Consider the following 22,292-nt stretch of genomic DNA (forward strand, 5'->3'; position numbering starts at 1 on the left):
TCCTAATGTCCTATTGTATTTAGCTGGCTCCTTTGTTTCTCAGGAGAAAGATGAGGCTTCTCAGACTTGGACAGCAAGTAAGGTCGTTAACGTTGGAACCAACTCTAGGGCAATGAGCTTGGTTTTCTGTCTTGTTTTGTTCAGTTTCCCCTGCTTGGTGACATTTTCTCAGTTTTATCGTATGTTTCATTACGATGACCCTTTCAAAAGTGTTGCTCTTAGAGTTTATAGATTGTTCCTCAATTTAATTTTGTCAGAGGGTTTTTTTTTCTTTCTCATAGTGAGATTGTGGCTATGGGCTTTGGGGAAGAATGACGCAAATGACATGCCCCTCTGCTCCCTTCATATTGGGGAGTGGATGGTATTCACATGACTTTTCACCACTGACATTACCATTGATCACTTGATTGAAGCCATGTTTGTCTAGAGGTTTCTTACCTTTAAACTCCCTGCTTTTCTTGCTCCATACTCTCTGCTGTGGAAGCAAATCGTAAATTCACTCTGCACTCCTGGTCTCAAGGTAGTAGAAGTATTAGGCTCTCATTCCTCAATGGAGTGGGAAGAAAAACCATACACTATCTGGAATGGAAACAACAATCTAGGAATGCGTTGACTCCCACAATTCAATGCCCCTTAGAGGCATGAACGGTGAGAGTCCATCTCATGTGCTGTGGACATGTTCTCAGGAGAGACCAGTCCCTGGAGAAAGGACCTCAGGCTTGGTAAAGTGGAGGGGCAGGGATAGAGAGAGAGGAAGGCCCTCAACGAGATGGGTTGGCCCAGTGGCTGCCAAATCGGGCTCCGTTCCATTGTGAGGCTGGTGCAGGAATGAGCAGTGTTTCCTTCTGTCATCCACAGGGTCGCTGTGGGTTGGAATTGACTCAACTGTCCCCAACAACAACGACAACAACAACAATGACATGATGTTGGAAGCTATGTCCCTGGTATTTCCATGGTCACACAGAGCTTATAGACTAGTACCGAAGGCAGTTTAGTTCTGAAGATCAATGCAAAGCCTAGGATCCTCACAGAATATTGCTGAATAACAGTGCTAGAAGGCGCTCCCTGGAGGCACTCAGATGCCATGTAGCTGCAGCAATGGACTTGAGAATAGCAAGGACCATGAAGACGACACAGGATCAGGCAAAGCTTCCTTCTGCTGTTCGCGGGGCTGCCGTGAGTCAGAGCCAACACACAGCTGCCGCAATCACTTCATTTGTGAGAATTCGTACCGAACTAGTGGCAAGGAGTAGGCGATCATAAAAGTGCCAAAGCCCAGCTCTTGTTGGATGTCTCTGGGTCCAGTGGATGACGGCAGTACCTCATAGAACTCATGAAAGCTTGAGGAAATGCTTCATGTGGTGATGGTGCTGTGTGGTGGCCCCAAGTCCGAAGACTAGTCAGGGGGAAGCCGGATGCTGGTGCCTGAGTGCGCTCCACTCCCGGCTCCTGTCAGCGATGAGCTCACCCCTGCTTCCCAGTGGGTTCATTTGATGTGGATGGCATTCCAAGGAGTCCTGTTCACAGTCCCTCACAGGTGAATCCTGTCAGAATTTCCCTCCCCATTCTTCTTTTTATTTTATTTTTTAACTTTGTCTTTCAAATCTTTTTTCTTTTGAACATTTTTTCTACTTTTTTATTTTTTTGCTGTTTTTAATATTATTACTGAAGGATCATTTCATTGGGGACTCTTACAACTTTGATTACAATCAATACGTCAATTGTATCAGGCATATTTGTACATCTGTTGCCTTCATTATTTTCTAAACATTTACTTTCTATTGAGCCCTTGGTATCAGCTCCTCTTTTTCCCCTCCCTCCCCTACCACCCTCATGACCCCTTGATAGATTATAAATTATTATTATTTTGTTAAAAAATCATTTTATTGGGGGATCTTACAGCTCTTACCACAATCTGTACATCCATCCATCATGTCAAGCACATTTGTACATATGTTGCCATCATCATTTTCAAAGCATTTTCTTTCTAGTTGAGTGCTTGAGAGCAACTCTTCCTTTTTCCCTTCCCTCACCCTCCCTTCTTCATGAACCCTTGTTAATTTATAAATTTATAGTCCCCTGGCCCTGTCCTGTCTTACACCAACCACTGTCTCCCTTCATTCTTAACGGACCCATTCAGGGAAACGTTGTTTGTTGTGAGTTACATGGTGTAATCAAATCTCACCCAAATACAATAATCTGTTTTCCACCCCCAGGTCTATCTTTTTTATGCATGCATGACCTGGGGCCTCTGGCAAGATGTTTCCAGTGGGCATTGACCTCCTATTAATCTTAAGCAGCCAGGCTTTTCCCAGGCCACTCCAGAAGCAGGCTTCTTTTCCCACTCAGCTAGAGCATATAATTCTTTACATCCATTAAGTAACAGTAAGCAAAACAACCATTAAACAAGGAGTGTGTCCCAATTCATACCCTCTACCAAGGTCAGATGTTGATCTCATCCTATTTCTGGTTGTTAGCAGCTAATGCCCGGCTAAATGGGACTATAGCCACTGGTGTATGAAATCCAAAATTATAATATGACAGAAGGGATTATGGCTGGAAGGGCCATATTAATTGAGGGTAACTCCACAACAACTAATAATAATCATATCAGCCATCCTCTGTGGACCTTCATCTCGTGTTGTGAAAAGTCCCACTGCACACAGTAGCATTCGAGCAAGGTCTTCCGTATTGGCTCTTTCTTGAGTAAAGAACAGGTCATGTTGACATGCCTACATCTTTTGTGTCCAGTGACCTATGCAGGAGGGTAGTGGAAGTCAGCACAGGGAGATTTGCACTTTTCTTTGAATGTATTTTCATTGCCCAAGGAAGTGAATCAAATTATGTGTATGAAGTAAACTTATTCAAGCAAAACTCCAAGGTAGGGGGTGATATCTGATCTGTCACATTTCTGTCTCCCTGTTTCACTCGCCTCAACAAACTCAGTGGCCAGCTGACAACATTGGCTCCTATCTTGATTTGCATCTGTTTCCTTTTTTACTTCTTAGCATTAATCTCTGTTGCTGTTATGTTGTCAGGGGTAGCTGTGAAGGTTCTGACCCATAGTGACCTTCTGTACAGGCAATGAAACCCGGCCTTGTCCTGTGCTTTCCTCCCCACTGTTGCTGTGTTTGAGGGTATTGTTGAATTCACGGTGTCAGTCTATCTCATTGAGCGACTTCCTTTTTTTTTAAACTGACCCTATCCATTACCAAGCATGATATTCTTCCCCAGGGATAGGTCTCCACCTGATTATTTACTGGACATAACAACACATTGTGAAGAAGGTGCAGGACTGGGCAGTTTTGATCTCTTGTACGTAGGATCACTATGAGTCGGAACCAACTCAAAGGCATTCAACACCAACTATTTTGACACCAACTGTTCTTGCCATGGCCCTCTGCCTCTCTTTTGCCTTCAAAAATCGGTTTCAATGCCCAACATAGAAGTCAGAGAAGAGGCTCAGGATTAGAGAAGTTTAATGGGCGCATCTGCACCGAGCTGGAGAAGACTAGTGAAAGTACCATGGCCTGCTAGAAGGGCCAACAAATCTCTCTCGGAAGTAGTAAAGCCAGAGTGCTTCTTAGAAGCAAGGATGGCAAGACTTCATCTTACATATTTTAGACATATTGTCAGAAGAGACCAGTCCCTGGAGAAGGACATCAGGCTTGGTCAAGTGGAAGGCCAGTGAAAAAGAGGAAGGCCCTCACTGAGATGGATTGACACAGTGGCTGCAAAAATAAACGTAAGCATAGGAACAATTGTGAGGATGGCATAGGACTGGGCGGTGTTTCATTCTGCTGTGCATTGGGTTGCTATGGGTCGGAACGGACTCGATGGCACCTAACAACGGCAATGACATTACGGAAGTTAACAGGTTACCCCAAGTCAGGATCAGCAAACACGAAGGAGACAGCCATTGGGCCACAGCAACATGGCTCTTCAGCCAGCAGCCTGGTCTCTCCTCCAGGTCTCAGCTTCTCAGCCTCCCTTGGCCTCTGCCTTCATGGACTGGGAAGTCCACCTACTGGTCTGCCTCAAAGACTCGTAGTCTCTGGTCTCTAGTGTCAGTGCTGCATCTCCTCTGCTGCAGTGCCTCTGGTCTCCCGGTGGCATGGCCTTTGCTGCATCTTCTACTTCAAGGAGGGCTCTTGAAAGAATATACTTCACCGGTGGCTCTTCCTCCTAGATGGTCCTGGGAATTTTCTCCTGTTCCTGAGAAGGCCTGGTGGCATAGTGGTTACGAGTTGGCTTGCAAACCTCAAGGTCAGCAGTTGGGAACCACTAGCGGTCTCGGGAGAAAGATGGGGCTTTCTCCTCCGGTGAACAGTTACAGTCTCAGAATCCCTCAGGGGCAGTTCTTCCCAGTCCCATAGGGTTGCTATGAGTGAGTATTGACTCGGTGGCAGTGAGTTCCTTTGAAGTTCCTCTTATACACAAAGACACAGCGGCAACCTCCTCCTCTCCTGCCCTTGGGAATTTACTAGGCCTGGTAGTGCAGCAGGTTACACATTGAAGCCACCAGCCATTTCTCAGAAGAAACGTGAGGAGATACACAATCTCAGAAACCTGCAGGGCAGTTCTGCTCTCCCCTAATGGAGCTATCGTGTGTTGGCAATGACTCAATGGCAGCCAGTTTTTAAGTTTATTTTTGAGAAAAGAAGGGGCGGATGATTCTATGCATTCGGGTCATTTGAAAATCAACTCCTTGGAAGGTATTGTCATAGTGTAGCACTCTTTCGGAGCCCTGGTGACTCAGCAGTTAGGCTGCTGCAAGGTCAGCAGTTCGAAACCACCAGCCACTCCCTGGGAGAAAGATGGGGCTTTTGTGCTCCTGTAAAGAGTTACAGTCTCTGAAATCCCCAGGGACAGTTCTACTCTGTCCTGCAGGGGGTTGCTATGAGTTGGCATCGAGTCAGTGAGTGGTAGTGCGTCTGGTTTAGAGCATTTTTTCAGAAGAGTTCAACTTCGTGTTGGGAACTCCTGCTAATCATTTAGGGAAACTGGACAGACGGATTTAGTAATTAAAGGAACTGAAATGTGGAAACAAGTGTACAGCTCATAGGCGCACCTCTTCGTCCCTCTTCTGGGGATTAAGGTCAGTGTGATCAAAATCAGCTTCGCCCTGAGGAGGTCCCGGGAGGATTTGAATAGGCAAATGAAACCCTTAGCCCGTTTGCCTAGTCTTTGGCCCGCTGTTGTCCAGTACCAGTTTAGGAATTTGAGAATTCAGGATGGTGAAACTGGCTGTGATCACGCCCCCAGCTGTCCTTCTTTCGACAGAAGAAACAGAGAAGGGCCCCCCTCGGGAGTGAGGGAGGCCGGACCCTCGGGGGAGATAGAAGTGCGCTGAGACCGCCGCAGAGGGAATTCTGCGCACCTCACGGCTTACTCAGAGGTGGCCAGCAAGGAGATTGTGTTGACTTCCAGCTCTGTGTAATTCAGATTCGGCTGGATCCACGTCATCGATCTCAAAATGAGCTTTTACTTTGAGGAAAAACAACTGCACACCATCCCAGGTGGGCCCGGCCCCTCTCCTTGTGCAGTTAGTATGCTTCCCAACGTGGGCTCCGCCTTGTCCACTGCTTTGTCTGCAGTCAGGAAATCCCTGCGGAGTCACAGCCAGCTGGAGGGCCTGTCTCAGCCCTGCTCCTCTTCTTAGCATGGCACTAATCCTGAAGCCCATTGAAGCAAGAGCTCCAAACCAAAGCTTCTGCTACTGAGTCAATTCTGATGCATAGCAGCCCACTAGGGCAGAAGGGAAGCGTCCCGTGGGGTTGCCAAAGATGTGATCTTTGCAGAAACAGAAAACTGTGTCTTTCTCCTGCAGAGCAGCTGGTACATCTGAAACACTGGCCCACCGTGCACTGAGGCTGCTAGGACAAAGAAAGAGCTCGGTGGAACGGACAAGAGTGGCAATTGGCTGTAGGAATGGAGCTTACAGTTTACCCAGAGGGAGTCATGGCTAGATGGGGGAAATAATTAAGCTCTCTGTTATTAACTGAAGGATCCAAACCCACCCAGAGGAAAGGCCTGGCTATCAAATTCCCAAGTGTACCATGAAAACCCCGGGGAGCACAGCCCGGCTCTGAAACGTGGGGACACCGTACATCAGAAGTGACATTTGGGTTTGGATGAGTGAGGAGCAGGTGACTGGGGAGAAGTGATCTTTCCAGGGCTGGGTATGTCCCTGTGACCTCAAGACAGTGTAAAAAAAAAAAAATCACAGTGGGTGGCTTTGAAGGCACAGGAATTTATTTTCTCACAGATCAGGAGTCCAGAAGTCTGTATTGAAGGCCTCAATATTTTCTCCTTCGTGTTCCAGGGGCTGCCAGCAACCCTTGGCTGCCTTGGGTTCAAGGATGCTGCTTCACATGCTTGTCTGTCTCTCCTGTGCGGGTGTGGCTCATTGTCTACCCTGCACTTTGTATAAGACACCATGTAGAAGGGACTAGGTTGCGGACCCCCTCTACTCTGGCATGATCTCATTACCATAGCAAAAGAAAACACCCGCTTCCAACAGGTATGAGGGCAAAGGTTTCAACCCAAATTTTGTAGGAGACACAATTCTGTTCACAACAGGGTTTACTGAAATGGAAACCTGTTTGTTGTTGTTGTTGGGTAGCAGTCCACCGGGTTGCTATCGGTCTTGGCCCCATCACAAGCCAAAAGAGTGGCTCATCAGTCACTGTGGTCTTGAGCTATCAAGGAAAGATGGGATCATGTTTTTATGATTTGGGGGAAGAAGAAAAGGAAATGGATCGCTGATGAGGTGTTTCCTTTGAGAGCGAGAATTTGAGTTACAGGCTTCCATTCAGTGATGCACAGAAGCGTCCCGGAGCCACTTTCTCCTTGGTAGAAAATGAATGTGAAATTTTTCTTGTACCTTACCTCTGGAAATAAAAAAAGATGGAAAATTACATTTTATAGGGGGACAAAAAAAGGGGCCTTGATATTTTAGGCGCAGATCACTGGATGCAGATGTTGAAGTGCTGTAGTGGTTAGTAAGTTTTGGGTTGCTGACTGCAAGGTCGGAAGTTGGAAACCACGAGAGCCTTCTACTCCTGTAGGGAGTTGTAGTCTCAGAAGCTCACAGGCGCGGTTCTGCCGGGTCTTACAGGGTGACTGTGAGGCGGCGTCCGCTCAATGGCGGTGAGAACCTGAGACGCTGAAGAGTGAGACGGATGAGGGAAAACAGAAACCAAGGGAAATGATCATCTCGGTGGGGGGCCATCAAGAAGTTCCAGAAGAAATGGAACAGAATGATAGTGGGATGCTTCATTGGGTTTTTGCAGCTCTCTTTGACGGGTGAATGAATTTTACATATTCCCTGTTTCATATTTTAGCTATTGGACGCACCTGATGGAGTTCCACATTCGACGTTTTATGTATTTTTTTGCATCTTCTAAAAGGTATCACCACTTGTTTAACGTCTGGGGTTCCCATTTTATCCTTTCCTCTGACTTGCCATTTGAAAGAAATAACTCGATGTGTTCCCCTTCCTCTTTCAGGATCCCTAAGCCTGCAGGCTACTGAGGAGGTGGAAGTGCCAGCAGTTGGGCAGTCAGCCTTTGTCATGAAAATAAAATGTCAGCCGGATGTAGCTTGCGACAAGCCTGTTTCGGCTGAGTAAATCTCTTCCTGCAGTCGAACCTTCTTCTCCCCCCATTTCCAGGGCTTCTGTGTTCATGTATTATGGACAAGCAATCCCCGTTCTCCATTCCCAGGGACGCTGCATGAATCCGAGGGCGAACCCGCAATGCAGAAAAGGAAAGGCTGGTGTTTCATCACGCCAGCAAGGAGAACAAAGGCCTCTCTACCTGCTGTTTGGCACAATGACTAGGGAGTGACAAAAACTCTGTGGAACAGGAACCCCAGAGTCGGTAGATCAAGGCTGCAATACCTCTGGCCTCTGAAGGAGAGAGAGCCTGGGCCCAGGAGATGGCCCTGAGGGAGAAAGAGAAGAAACTTTGAGAAGCAGTTGTCTTCTCACTCTTAGAAAACAAGGTTCAAAGGCCCAGTACCTGGGAAGCCCAGTAGGTTTTATAGGCAGGTAAACATCTGAATAGTCAACAGCTGTCTTCTCCAGGAGGATGATTCCAAGCCTTTGGAGGAGCTCTTGGGTGTGGTCCTTGACTGACCTTTGTTGGTGCAGAGAGGATTTGCCAGTGCCATCCCAGGGAGAGGAAAATCAAGTGGTCAGTGTGGCCCCCCGCAGCCAACTGGACTCTGGGTGTGGGAGAGTGAGAACACTTCCAGGATACTAGGGAGTCCCGGTGGTTTAGCGGTTAAGCATTTGGCGGCTAATCTCAAGTTCAGCAGTTCGAAACCATCAGGCACTCCACAAAAGGAAGATATGAATTTCTACTTCCATAAAACGTCAGTCTTAGAAAGTTCCAGGAGCAGTTCTACCCTGTCTGATAGAGTCACAGTGAGTCAGCATTGACTCGATGGCAGTGCCTTTTGGGTGCTAATAGATTATTATTTTTATTTTAATTTAACTGCAGTACTGCCTTGAAAATTCTGTTGCACAAATTCAAAGCCAGCAGCCATCTCTTTTTGGCTTAACTTCCCCCTAAGAATTTAAATAAGCCAAATTTAGAGCTAGTTTTGAAAGCATTTTCTCACTTTATTTTAGGGATTGAGGGGAGGACATTTTTATCTGCACCAGAGCTGCACAAGTGTGTGAGAGGGGAATGCAAAACTCTGGGCTCATTTTGTTTATTTATTTTATTTTTATAAGCTATTTAATTGTTGTTGCTGCTGACAGAAAACACAGCAGAACATACCCCAATTCAACCATTCCTCCATGCGCAATTCAGTGATCAAAAGTCAAACCAGTTACTGACAAGTCACTGCCTCATAGTGACCTGAAAGGACAGAACAGAACTGTCCCTGTGGATTTCTGAGACTGTGGAACTTTACGGGAGCTGAAAGCCTCGTCTTTCTCCTGGGAAGTGGCTGGTGGTTTCAAACTGCTGACCTTGTGGCTGTTAGCCCAACACACAACCTATGCAGATTGCTATGAGTTGGAATCAATGCAATGGCAGGGAGTTTGGAGTTTGGCCCCATTGGGTATCTGAGACTGGAATCCCTGTGGACGTAGACTGCCATGTCTTTTGGCCACCATGCTGGTGGGTGGGTTCCAACTGCTGACATTTGGTTGACAACTGAGCACTTTAACCCCTGAGCTACCAATGTCAACCTGGGCTATTTTAGTTACAACCCAGATTTGGAGATTTTGAGATGAGAAAAGATCCATGAGGGTATGCTCTCTTGCCAGTGAGAAATTTTAGGCTCCCAGTGACCATAGCAACTTTGTCGACCCTGGGTGGGGCTAGTGGTTCACATTTACTAAGAAGTACCTTTAGCACAGTGGTTCTCAACCTGTGGGTCGTGACCCCTTTCGGGGTCGAACGACCCTTTCACAGGGGTTACCTAAGACCATTGGAAAACCCTTAATTCGGATACTTTTAGGAACCAAGACACTGCTCCTCCTCTATGTTTCTCCAGGTGGGTCTGCCCACATGCGGATATGCCAACATGCAAGTATCTGGAGTGATGACATCATCGTGCCAACCCCATCACATACACCCTGCACAAATACTGGTGTATGTGACAGGGTTGGTGCCAGTCACATAGGTGTAGAGAGCAGCTGCTGTGTTGAAAGCAGCAGTATTGGAGGTAAAATGACACTTCATGATCATGTGCTGTAAAATCATCAACTACTTCAAAAAAAATCTGTACCATGAGAACTTAATCTGAATGCTGATTGGTCTTTTTAATATTCAGCTGTGGTTGATGTGAATACTGCCTCCTTGTGATAGTAACAGGCATGTAAAAAAACAACACAGAATGGTAAATCATAGGAAACTTTAATGAACTGTATTGACTGAACTATGCCACGTATCATCTTTTGTGATAAAGCGTTGTTACATATTATTTTCATTAGAAAACCATCCCATAACAATGAATCATGTAGAGAAGAACATTTAGAAAAGAAAATATAGTGAGAGTTTTTTACAGTATGGTTTTACCTCAATAATTTCAGGAGGAATCGAGAAATCGCAGTGTGTTATTTGTTGTGAAGTTCTGTCAGCCGGATCTATGAAGCCAAACAGACTAAGACGCCATTTTGAGAGCAAGCATCCGAGCTTAGCCAGCAAGGATACCAACTATTTTAGAAGCAAAGTTGATGGACTCAAGAAAGCCAGACTTGACACTGGTGGCAAGTACCACAAACAAAACGTAGTAGCCATCGAAGCTTCATATTTGGTAGCACGAAAAATTGCCAGAGTTATGAAATCTCACACCAATGCTGAGGATTTACTGTTGCCAGTGGCCAAAGACATCGTTCTAGTTATGATCAGAGACAAATTTATTACAAAATTGAGTGCAATTTCTTTATCTAACGACAATGTCCACAGATGAATAGGTGACATGTCTGCCGATATTATTATTATTTTTGCTTACAAAACAGGATCATTTATTAAGGCTTGTATTCTCCTGCCGTCCCTGCAGCCAGCTGAGTGGGAGAAGGTAGTCGCTCTCGTACAAGTCTACGTGGTACAGCGTGCTTCAGTTAGTGACGACCATGGTCGGCAGGGGTTGTGGGGGCACAGCTGTGGCGGGTGCTGGGCCGCAGGCGGGGCCCCTTCCAGGAAGACTGATGCTCCTGCTGTATGTCAGCCATGAAGGGGCTTGTGTTTTGCTTTGTACCCATTCCATAGGCCAAGGAGGGCCAGCACAGCGGGTGACGGGGTGGGCGTCCCAACAGCCGTGTCCCACCCTTCACTGGTGGGCTCTCAAGTGAGGAAAAAGGGGAAACAAAACATGATCCACCAAAACAAAGGGCTCACATCCAGCCCCCGCAGCCCGCATCTCCTCCGCCTCCCACCGCCCACACTCAGTGGAAAGGGATGGGACAGGGACAAGATGGCTGGTGGGGTGGGGGCTGTGGGCTGGGTGATACACAGAGCTCAGGGGTCTCACTGATCCTCAGTGCCGGTGGTCGTGAGAGAGCAACCTAATTTCTGCCAGAATTAAAGAAGACTCTGGGCCGTTAGGTCGTGCGTGTCTTCAGGATACCGCCACTGCTCTAGGCCAGTCTGATGATATTCTTGATCAGGAAATCCAGGAAATTAAATCTGCTCCACGTCCAATATTTAGCATCCAGCTTGATGAATCTACAGACATTGCAAACTGTTCACAGTTACTGGTTTATGTGAGGTATATTAATGGCGATGACTTTAAAGATGAGTTTCTTTTTTGGAAACCTCTCGAGATGTTAACTACTGCATGTGGTGGATTTGACACAGTTGGTTCATTTCTGAAAGAGCATAGATCTTTTAGGAAAGGGTTTGTGGTGTTTGCACAGATGGTGCTCCAGCTATGCTAGGATGCCAATCTGGATTTCAATGTTTGGTCCTGAATGAGTCACCAAAAGTCGTCAGAACTCACTGTATGAGTCGGCAAATATTAGCAACAAAGACGCTGCCACAAGAGTTATAAGAAGTAATGAACAGCATCATAAATTCTGTCAATTTTGTAAAGGCGAGCACGTTAAACAGTCGACTGTTTTCTCAACTGTGCAATGAGTTAGGTGCACTGAATTATGCTCTGCTATTTCACACTGAAATGGGATGGTTGTCGAGAGGAAAAGTTTTAAAATGTGTTTTTGAACTCCATGATGAACTCAAAATGTTTTTTCATCAGAAAGCAAGACCACAGTTTGAAGCACTTTTCAGTGATAAAAGTGAACTGCAGAAAATAGCTTACTTGGATGACATCTTTGCCACCTTGAATGAGTTAAATTGATCACTGCAAGGACAAAATGCAACACGCCTCAATTTATCTGAAAAGATCCAATCATTCTAAATGAAATTTCAGCTGCGGCAAAAAAAAAAAAAGGATGAAAATAAAATTTACATGTTGCCTACCTTATCTGCTTTCTTTGAGGAACATGACATTGAACCATACAAAAGGATTGCTGGGATAATTGCACATGCTTGCAGATGAAATTTCATTGTATTTTACAAATCTACCTGACACCCATTTGCACTTGTCAGAAGCCCATTCACAGTCCAAGTTGAAGATGTTCCTGAGAAAGCATAAGAGGAGTTCATTGAACCTATTAACAGTGATTCAGCGAGAGCTGATGTCTCTACAATGTCAGTTACAAAATTCTGGATCAAGTGCTTGCAGTCATATCCTGTTCTGTCTGAGACTGTGCTGTGCCTTCTTTCATTTCCAACAATATATCTTTGTGAAACAGGGTTTTCCAGCGTGTTGGTTATCGAGTCTAAATACAGAAGTAGACTTTTTGTGGAAGATGATCCTCTTTGTGCTCTTGCAAAGACTACCTTGAGAATGTCTGATCTGGTGGGAAAGAAGCTATCTCAACCTTCACATTTGGCCTTTTATGCAAACTGTCGCAAAATGTAGCAATGTAGTTTACTGTTGTTATATTAAGACTGTTACCCATGCTACAGCAGGCTTCAAGATAAAATTTCATTTATTTGTAATTAGAAATAAATATTTCACAATATATAATTATGTATTGCTTTGTGATGAATAAGTATGCTTGGATTATGTTCAATTTATAACAATGAAAACATATCCTGCATATCAGATATTTACATTATGATTCACAACAGTAGTAAAATTACAGTTATGAAATAGCAACAAAAATAATTTATGATTGGGGGGTCACCACAACATGAGGAGCATTTTAGAGGGTGGCAGTGTTAGGAAGGTTGAGAACCACCACCTTAGAAGGAAGGCCTGGTGATCTCCTTGGGAACTCTATAAAACACAGTTCTCCAGTGGAGTCATACTTGATGGCAACTGGCTTTTATGATAACCTGGGCTGCTTAAAATACAAGGCCTGGTAGTGTAGTTGGTTACAATTTGTCCTGCTAGCCATGAGGTGAACAGTTTGATACTACCAGACCCTCTGAAGTAGAATGATGAGGCTTTCTCCCTCTATAAAGGTTTACAGTTTTACAAACCCACAAGGGGATTTCTACCCAGTCCTGTAGTGCCAGTGGCAGTGAGTTTGGTTTTGGATTTGGGATGCCCGCGCCAAGGCTGCCTGCCAGAAGAGTGGATGTCCCACAGCCAAGCTGCTGCATCCATCAGAAGAGAGAATGAAGCCAAGGGTAGCTGGGGAGATTGAGCAAGGACATGGGGAAATTTTGGGGGACCTGAGTAAAAAGGAGGTGCTGGGCAGGTGGGAAGTCAGGATTGAAAGTCAAGGATCAATATTTTAAATAGTTTTATTGTCAGATAATCTAAGTGTCATTCAATTCAATAATTCAGTACATCAAGAAGAATTGTATAAGGATTACCACAATCAATTTTAGAACATTTTCTGACTTGCTTCTTTTCTTTTTTAAAAAATTATCTATTTATTTTTTTATCATTTTATTGGGGGCTCGTACAGCTCTTATCACAATCCATACACACATCCATAGTGTCAAGCACATTTGTACATATATATGTTGCCATCATCAATTTAAAAACATTTTCTTTCTACTTGAGCCCTTTGTATCAGCTTCTCATTTTCTCCCTCCCTTTCCCACTCTCTTTCCCTCATGAGCACTTAATAATTTATAAATTATTATTATTTTTTCTGTCTTACATTGAACAGTCTCCCTCCACCCACTTTTCTGTTGTTCCTTCCCCTAGGAGGGGGTTCTACGTAGATCATGGAGGAAGCACACAAGCCTGTGTGATTATGAGGTGTCGATGGGATCAGGTATCAGGCATCAAAGACACAGAACAAAAAGGCATATCAATGTGAATGAGGGGGAGTGCAGAGTCGAGACCCAAAGCTCATCTTTAGACAATTGGACACTCCCTTACAGAAGGAGGACAAGGAAGAGATGAACCAGTCAGGATGCAGTATACCACCGGTGAAACATACAGTCTTCCTCCAGTTCTTTAATGCTTCCTCCCCACCCACTATCATGATCCCAATTCTACCTTACAAATCTGTTTAGACTAGTTCATGTACATGGGTACAAATAAAAGCTGGAAATGCAGGGAATCCAGGACAGATAAACCTCTCAGCACCAATAATGAGAGTAGCAATACCAGCAGGGGAAGGGGAAGGTGGGGAGACAAAGGGGGAACTAGCATTTTAACTAGAGGGTCAGGTACCGATTTCTGGAAGGTTGTTCAGTTATTAACCCCCTCATTCCACTTTCAGAATCAAATTGTGAAATATTTGTATTGTCCACTTGGGCCCAAGGGGGTGCTCAGGGAAGCAGAGTGGGTATGGTTGTATCATCAATGACCTGTCTACCCATGATCCTCCAGAGTTGTTGGGAAAGTCACTCCATTCCACTCATTAGTCTTCCCATTCTACGCACCAGAGAAGAGAGCATGAATCTCCATCTGACCTTCAGCAGAATTGAAGTGTTAGGTTTTCTAGACTAGGAATTCCCCCCAATTTTCCTTGTTAGGGAGTGGAGGTACATATTGAAAGTATTTGAAACATGACTAATCTCTTCTCATTTTATAAATGAGGATATTGAGATGCAGAGAGCTTAACTGACAAAGTCCTCCATCTCACAAAACCCATCTGTAGATGTATTAGTCCGCATCATAGTGTGTGCTTTGTGAGATGGAAGAGGACTTTGTGGATTGATGTCAGACATATGGATTAATGTTAGACTTGTGGGCTTGGGCAGCACTGGGTTGGGATGTTTTCTTGATGTGCACTTAAACTTTATATAAAACTCTCTCTAATATATGAGTTTCTGTGGATTTATTCCTCTAAAGTATCCAGACTAATACACCATACATTTCCAAAACATTTTTTACTTGAGCCCTTGATATCAGCTTTTCTTTTCCTCGCTCCCTCCCGATTCTCTCACCCCCATGAATCCTTGATCAATTATATATTGTTATTTCATATCTCATGCTGTCTGTTGTCTCCCTTACCCACATTTCTGTTATTCATACCCTTTTTTGGGGGGGAGCAGCTATATATCTAACCTTGAGCTGATGGGTGTGTTTGAACCACCAATCTTGGACTTATCAGCCAAGTAGTTACTGATGCATCACCGAACTCTTTTTATCTTCAGCAAAGAGGTTACTTTGAGGAGTCAGGAGGTCCTGACCCCAGCCATGCCATTTTCATTCGCCTCATATGCATGTGACATTGAATAAGGAAGCCCGAAAACAATGGATGCATTTGAACTCTGGTGCTGGTAAAGAATCTAAAAGGTAGCATGCACTGCCAAAGAACAAACAGAAGTGTCTTGGAGTAAGAACTGCCAAAATGCTCCCTAGAGGCAATGATGGAGAGATGTCTTCTCACACATCCTGGACTTGTTGTCAGGAGAGATGAATCCCTGGAGAAGGACATCATGGTTAGTAGAGTGGAGAGGCAGAGAAAAAGAGAAAGATTCCCAATAACATGGATTAGTGGTTGCCATGGTGGGCTCAAGGCTAGGAACAATTGTGAGGATGGTGCAGGGCCAGGCAGAGTTTCCTTCTGTTGTATGTAGGGCCACTATGAGTCAGAACTGACTTGACAGCACCTCACTACAAAGAGCAGAATGCAATCCTAGCCAGGTGCGACTAATAACACCCAAAGGTATTAGCAGGCCAGGATAAAGCTATGGGGACGAAGCGTGACCTTGGCACTCTCGTTGTCTTCTAGCTTCTCTAGTGTCAGTTCTTGATGCTTTATAGAAAGGACAATGTTTTCCTAGCATTGTCCTACGTGTTGCTGCTAAAAATACAAGAAAGACACACCCTTGCATGAAGACCTAGCTCCTAGGGTGATAAAAAGGATACGCTGGAGACCAAGAGCAGGAGCTGGTAAATGAGACTGAACGGTGGGAATGGCTTTTAAACAGAAGTGAGCATTCTACGGTCAGTTGCATGGTAGCCGGTAAACTAAGGGAGCACAGGATCGCAAAGGCGTGACGCTTACTGCTGCACTGGAAACACAAACCCCAAAGATGAAGGTGGTAAGAAATGAGAGGTGGACAAGAGGTCTCTCTTAGGCCGGGTTGTGTACAGAAACAAATTCAGTGACACTTGTCTGTGGATAAGAAAGAGCTTTGTATCAAAAAGTACTTATATATGAAGCAGGCATTCAGCCCAGCTCAACTCAATCCATAAATCCCATGCTAGTCCATAAATCCCTCTTCAAACTCATGTTGCCACATGCCAGTGACGTACAAAGCCACACTGAATGAGGAAGCAGGAAGATCGCATGCTGGTGGGTGCAGAGCCCATAGTGACAGCCACGGTGTCACTTCATCTCATTGGGGCTTCCTCTTTTTCTCCAGCAAAGTATTTAAAAATAATACTCAATGCAAACGCCAAACCCAAACATAAAACCACCACCACCTGCTGTAAAAATGAAACTAAAACCGGATTTACTCACAGGAAGAGTAAAACCTCAGTGAACGTCATAGAATCTGAGAAAATCCATATGACTACAATTCTGATGGCTGTATGTATACTTTATTATTCTTTTTTTTAGATAATAGTTTTATTGACATGTCTTACACAATACAATACATCCATTCCCATACAATTCTGCTGTTCAATCCCATTGAGGGGAGTTCTACAATCATCAATGCTATCAGCTCCCCATTTCCCCCTTTGCCCCCTTGTCTCTTCCCTTACACGCAGGGAACCATTACGGCTGTTGCTATTTCTGTAGGGTTATCTGTCTTGGCTTTCATTAATGAACCATCTTAAGTATACAAATGAACATATGCAAATCTAACATGATTGAGGAGGTAAAACACATAACAGCCTTAATAGTTAGGGGAGGAAATATTAAAGAACTAGCAGATAATTGTGTGGTTCATCAGTGCCATACCACACCCTGAATTTATCATCCTTTCCATGTGGCCCTTCTGAGAAGGATCGTCTAATTACCTTGCAGATGAGTTTTGGGTCTCTATTGCATCTCTGTCCCTTCACATCGAGTTGATTGTGTGTTTTTGAACTTCTGATACCTCTTTATATCTTAATTTTATTAATCTTAAAGAACAAAGTTTGGGGAATTTTATAGAAAATTTTTGGAATATTTAAGGAATATATGAGTAGTCATCTTGTAGGAGATTAATTAAAAATCATTTTGGGGGGGGCTCGTACAACTCTTATTACAATCCAAACATCCATCTATTGTGTCAAGTATATGTGTACATTTGTTGCCATCATCACTCTTAAAACATTTGCTTTCTACTTGAACCCTTGTTATCAGCTCTCATTTTCCCTCCCTCCCTCTTCCCCTCCCTCATGAGCCCTTGATCATTTGTAAATTATTATTATTTCATCATGTCTTACACTGTCCGATGTCTCCCTTCACCCTCTTTTCTGTTTTCCGTCTCCCAGGGAGGGAGTTATATGTAGATCCTTGTAATCTTTTTTTTGCATGATATAAACATTGTTGGTGATGTGTGAGGTTGAGTTGGTTGTTGATGTGTGAGCCTGTGTTGCTTCCAACTCATATTGGGTCCATGTAACATAGTCAAACTATTCCATAGAGTTTTCTGACCTGTAGGAGCAGACAAGCAGGTTGTCCCCCCACCCTCTTTGGAACAGTGGAGGATTCAAACCACTGAACTTTTGGTTCGTGGTCAAATGATTAATCATTAAGACACTCAGACACTTTCAACCCACTGCCATTAGGTTGATTGAAGGTCGAACTGCCCCTGTATGTCTCCAAGGGTGAAAACTTTTACAGGAACAGATAGCATCATCTTGTGGATTTGAACTGCTGAACCTGTGGTTACCAGGCCAACTCACAACCCACTCTGCCACCAGAGCTCTTTAAGTAAACTTCAAAGACTTCAACATTTATTCTGCTTCCTTGATGAGGCTAGAAATCCTCCTTTCACTATATCTACTTCATGCCACTGAGCTGGCTATAATAAAAGGGTAGAAAGATTCAAGGATCCCTATTATATTATGCTAAATTTTATATCTACACACATGCATGTGTGATTGTATGCTTACATGTGTAAATATAAGTTAATACAAAATTATTTATTTGAAAAAGTATATCCTTGATGGGTAAGGTTAGTTAAATACCAAGAAATTAAATAGTATTCTGTCTTCACTCATGAAAAAATTCTCAGAGACAGAAGAATGATCATCCTTGCTATTAAGGGTAACCATGTGGAAAAATTCTGGCCAATGAGATATAGATAGAACTCCACTTGTGGGCTTTTGAGTGTGGGTTTCACTTTCTGATCAAGAATCAGGCAAGAAGAGAGTTTGCCATAGCTGCCTTGTCAATGATCTTTCTGCCTGAGATGTGCTTCTGTGAGAAAATAATGGCTGAATCTGTGGTCGCCACCTGGGGCCCATGAGAATCTAAAGGTAAGAATAGAAAGCCATCATATTTGTGGTGATAAAAATAATTTTAACCAAAGATAAAAAGGACAGAAAAGAGAATTGAAACCCTACATCTCAGAAGACAATCACATATTTCCTGCTCGGCATTTGGAATTGTTTACCTCTGGGCTTCACTGGGTGTGAGGTAATGGAAGGCCTGTGGTGCTTAATTCCGTAGTGACAAGGACTGCTAACTGATACATTGCATGATTTTCTCTACCCATTCCCTATCTCCCATGTGTTTAGTGTTTTCCCAGTGCGGCCGTCTCTCCACACGGCCTTGTCATTGTGAAATGTCATTGAGTCAGCTCCTACACACAGCTACCCCATGCACAACTGAGGAGACAATGACAGAAACCCCGAGGAACTTTGGGAGGGCATCAAACATATCCGACAAGAAGAAAGCAAAAGGCTATGAAAAATACAGGTAATAGGAGATCAAAGTGGATTTGAGAAGAGAACCTGTAACTTGCTCATAATCTTAGAGTTGTTGTTTGATGCCATCAAGTCAGCAGACTCAAAGCAGCTCTAGTGACTGTAAGTGGAACAAAGAGAAACACGGGCCTGTCCTGCACCATCCTCACAATGTTCCTATGGTGGAGTCCATTGTTGCCGCCACTGAGTCAATCACAGTGCCCTCCTCTTTTCTCTGGCCACTCTGGTTTACCAAGCATGATGCACTTCCTCAGGGAATGGTTTTTCTGACAACCTGTTCAGTGTATGTATGATGAAGTCTTGCCATCCTTGCTTCTAAGGAACACTCTGTACTTCTTCTAAGACAGATCTGTTTGTTCTTTTGAAAGTCCATGGTACTTTCAGTATTCTTTGCCAGCATCATAATTCAATTGCGTGGATTCTTCTTTGGTCTTCCTTTTTCAATGTCCATCTTTCACACGCATATGAGGCAATCGAAGATACCATGACTTGGGTCAGACATTCTTTAGACCACAAACTAACATCTTTGCTTTTCTACAATTTAAAGAGGCCCTGTGCTGCAGATGCACTCAATGCAATGCATTATTTGATCTCATCTGCTGCTTCCATAAGCATTGATTGTAGATCTGAGCAAAACAAAATCTTACGCAACTTCAACCTTTCCTCCATTTCTTCATGATGTTATATATTGGTCCAGTTTTGATGATTTTGATTGAGTAGTAATCCATACTGAAGGTTGCAGTCTTTAATCAGCAAGTATTCAACTCTTCCTCACACCAAACAAGCAAGGTTGTGTTATCTGCCTAATGCATTTTGTTAATAAGCATTTCTCTCATCTGGATACTGCATTCTTCTTCATATAATTTAGCTTCTCTAATTATTTTCTTAGCATACAGATTGAATAAATATCACAAAAAGATAAAGTTTTGATGCATGCTGTGTTAATATCGGTTGACTAGAGAAACAAATTCATTGACACTCATATGTGTGTAAGAGAGAACTTTATATCAAAGAGTAATTGTACCTTAAGAAAACATTCCAGCCCAGTCCAGAGCAAGTCCATAAGTCTCATATTAGCCCATATGTCCGTTACTAGTCCACAAATTCCTCTTCAGACCCACGCAACACATGCAGTGGAAGATCACAGGCCAGTGGGTAGAAAGTCATGTGGAACCAGTGGCGGTGGAAGCATTTCAGTTCTGATGTGTGTCTCCACATGGTATCTCCAGCTCCAGTGTCCTGGCTCCATCAGCATAGCTCCATGTGGCTTGTGAGCAGGAAGACAAAGCAGAGTGTGTGTGTTTTGCTTTCAGGGAGGAAGATAGGAGTTCCACGAATCCTCAGGAGAAGGCCATGCCCACACAGAGGCCTCATTGGCTATGAACTGATTGACAGGCTAGACTCCACACCTTCGTTCAAGTTGACAGTATATTATACAACCGCCATATAGACTTTCCTGACCATATAGGCCTTTATAGAACCTGACCATATAGAACCATGCAGTGTTCCTTTTTTCTGTTCACACAGCTGCCTACTGATCCATGTATGAGTTCCCCATGAGCCCAATGATGTGTGCTGAAATCCCCATGCTTCTCAAGGCTATCCAGACTTTGTTAGGGAGCACACAGTCGAATAGTTTTGTATACTCTATAAAACAAAAGTAAACATCTTTCTGATATTCTCTACTTTCAGGCAAGAGCCATGTGACATCACAATGTTATCCCTTATTCCATGACCTCTTCTGAATCCATTGAACCTCTGGCAGCTCCCTGTCAATGTAACACTACAACCATTGTTGGATAATCTTCAGCAAAATTTTATTTGCATGTGATATGAAGAGATTGTTTTACAGTTTGTGCTGTCTATTGTACCACCTTTCTTTGGAATGGGTATGAATATAGATCTCTTCCAGTCAGGTGTCTTCCAAATTTCCTGGCATAGTTGAGTGAGTGTTTCCAGTGCTTCATCAGCTTGTTGAAACACTTGAATTAATATTTTATCAATTCCTGGTCCCTTGTTTTTGGCTAATGCTTTCAATGATGCTTGAATGTCTTCCTTCCACACCATTGGTTCTTGTACATATGCTACCTCTTTGAAAATGGTGGAATGTTGATTATTATTTTTTGATACAGCGACACTGTATATTGTTTCCATCTTTTGATGCTTCCTTCATCATTCAATATTTGCCCATGGAATCCTTCAATATTATAAGTCAAGTCTTGAATTTTAAAAGCAGAACTATTGGTACTTCATCCACTTATGGATTTTTTGAGGTCTTTCAATTTAAGGGATGCTGAGCGTGTGGTTCTCTTTTGGTGTTCTAACTCGACGTATTTGAATATTTCACTATAATATCCTACTTAGCCTTCCCTAGTTGCTCTTTGAAATTTTCTGTTCAACTCGTTAACATCATTGTTACTTCCATTTGACAGGCTACTCAGTAATGAAAAGCAAGTTTCAGGGTCTTTTCTGTCACCCACATTGATTTTTTTCTTTCCTGTTCTTCAGTGACTGTTTGCTCTCTTCATGTATGATATCCCGGACATCCCACAGATCATCAAATGTTTATCTTGAGGTGTCCTCGAAATTGAGGTTGTAGTTTAGCTCTCCTGCACCTGTTTTCATTTTGTTCAGCTTCATCCTGAACTTACATACTAGCAATTAGTGATTTGTTCCACAGTTAGGTTCTGACCTTCTTGCTGATATTGAGCTTCTCTGTTGTCTGTCCCACAGAAGTAGTCAATTTTGATTTTTTTTCCTATCTGGAGAAGTTTAGGTATATAGATACCGTTTGTGTTACTGAAAAAATAAAGATCTGTGATGAGGAAGCCTTTGGTCTTGCAAAATTCTATCATACAATCTCCACCTTCATTTCTATCAGCAGCACGATGTATTCCGGATACTGTTCCTTTCTGTTTCCCCCTTTGGCACCCCAATCGTCAATATTTATCATTGAATCTTGATCATGTTGGATTAATTGCAAAATGAGCAAATTGGTAGAATTCTTCAGTTTCTTCATCACTAGCTTTAGAGATTGGTGGATAACTTTGAATGATAGTTGTATTGACTGGATTTCTTTGTAAGTGGCTAGATATAGTCCTATCACAGACAGCAAATTACTTCAAGGTATATCTTGAAATGTACTTTTTTGACAATAAATGTAATGCTACTCTTTTTCATTGTGTCATTTCTCATATAGTAAATAATATGTTTTATGATTCAAAAGGGCCAATACTGGTCCATTTTAGCTCACTAATGCTTAGAATATAAATCTCACCAACCCTTAGGATATATGTTTGTCATAGTTACATAGTTTGTTGTCAATCTGAGACTTACCAGTGAAGGGGTGGAGTTTACCTGTCAATCAGGTCTCAGCTTGATAACTTCATTTGGAGGCACTGAGAAGTTATCTTGCACTAATAGCTTGCTAGAGGCAGGACACTCACTCACTCCCTGGGAGGCATTTCTGATGAGAAGCCACA

At 43.4% G+C, this 22,292-nt stretch overlaps 1 pseudogene; it reads left to right on the forward strand.

The window, feature by feature from the left end:
* The window catches only part of LOC142439747 (ras-related protein Rab-11A pseudogene), a 101,598-nt pseudogene extending 93,965 nt beyond the window's left edge, over positions 1–7,633 (forward strand).
* The last annotated feature ends 14,659 nt before the right edge of the window (positions 7,634–22,292 follow it).

This window comes from Tenrec ecaudatus, chromosome 2, assembly GCF_050624435.1.
Source record: "Tenrec ecaudatus isolate mTenEca1 chromosome 2, mTenEca1.hap1, whole genome shotgun sequence".
In the NCBI taxonomy this organism is placed as follows: domain Eukaryota; kingdom Metazoa; phylum Chordata; class Mammalia; order Afrosoricida; family Tenrecidae; genus Tenrec; species Tenrec ecaudatus.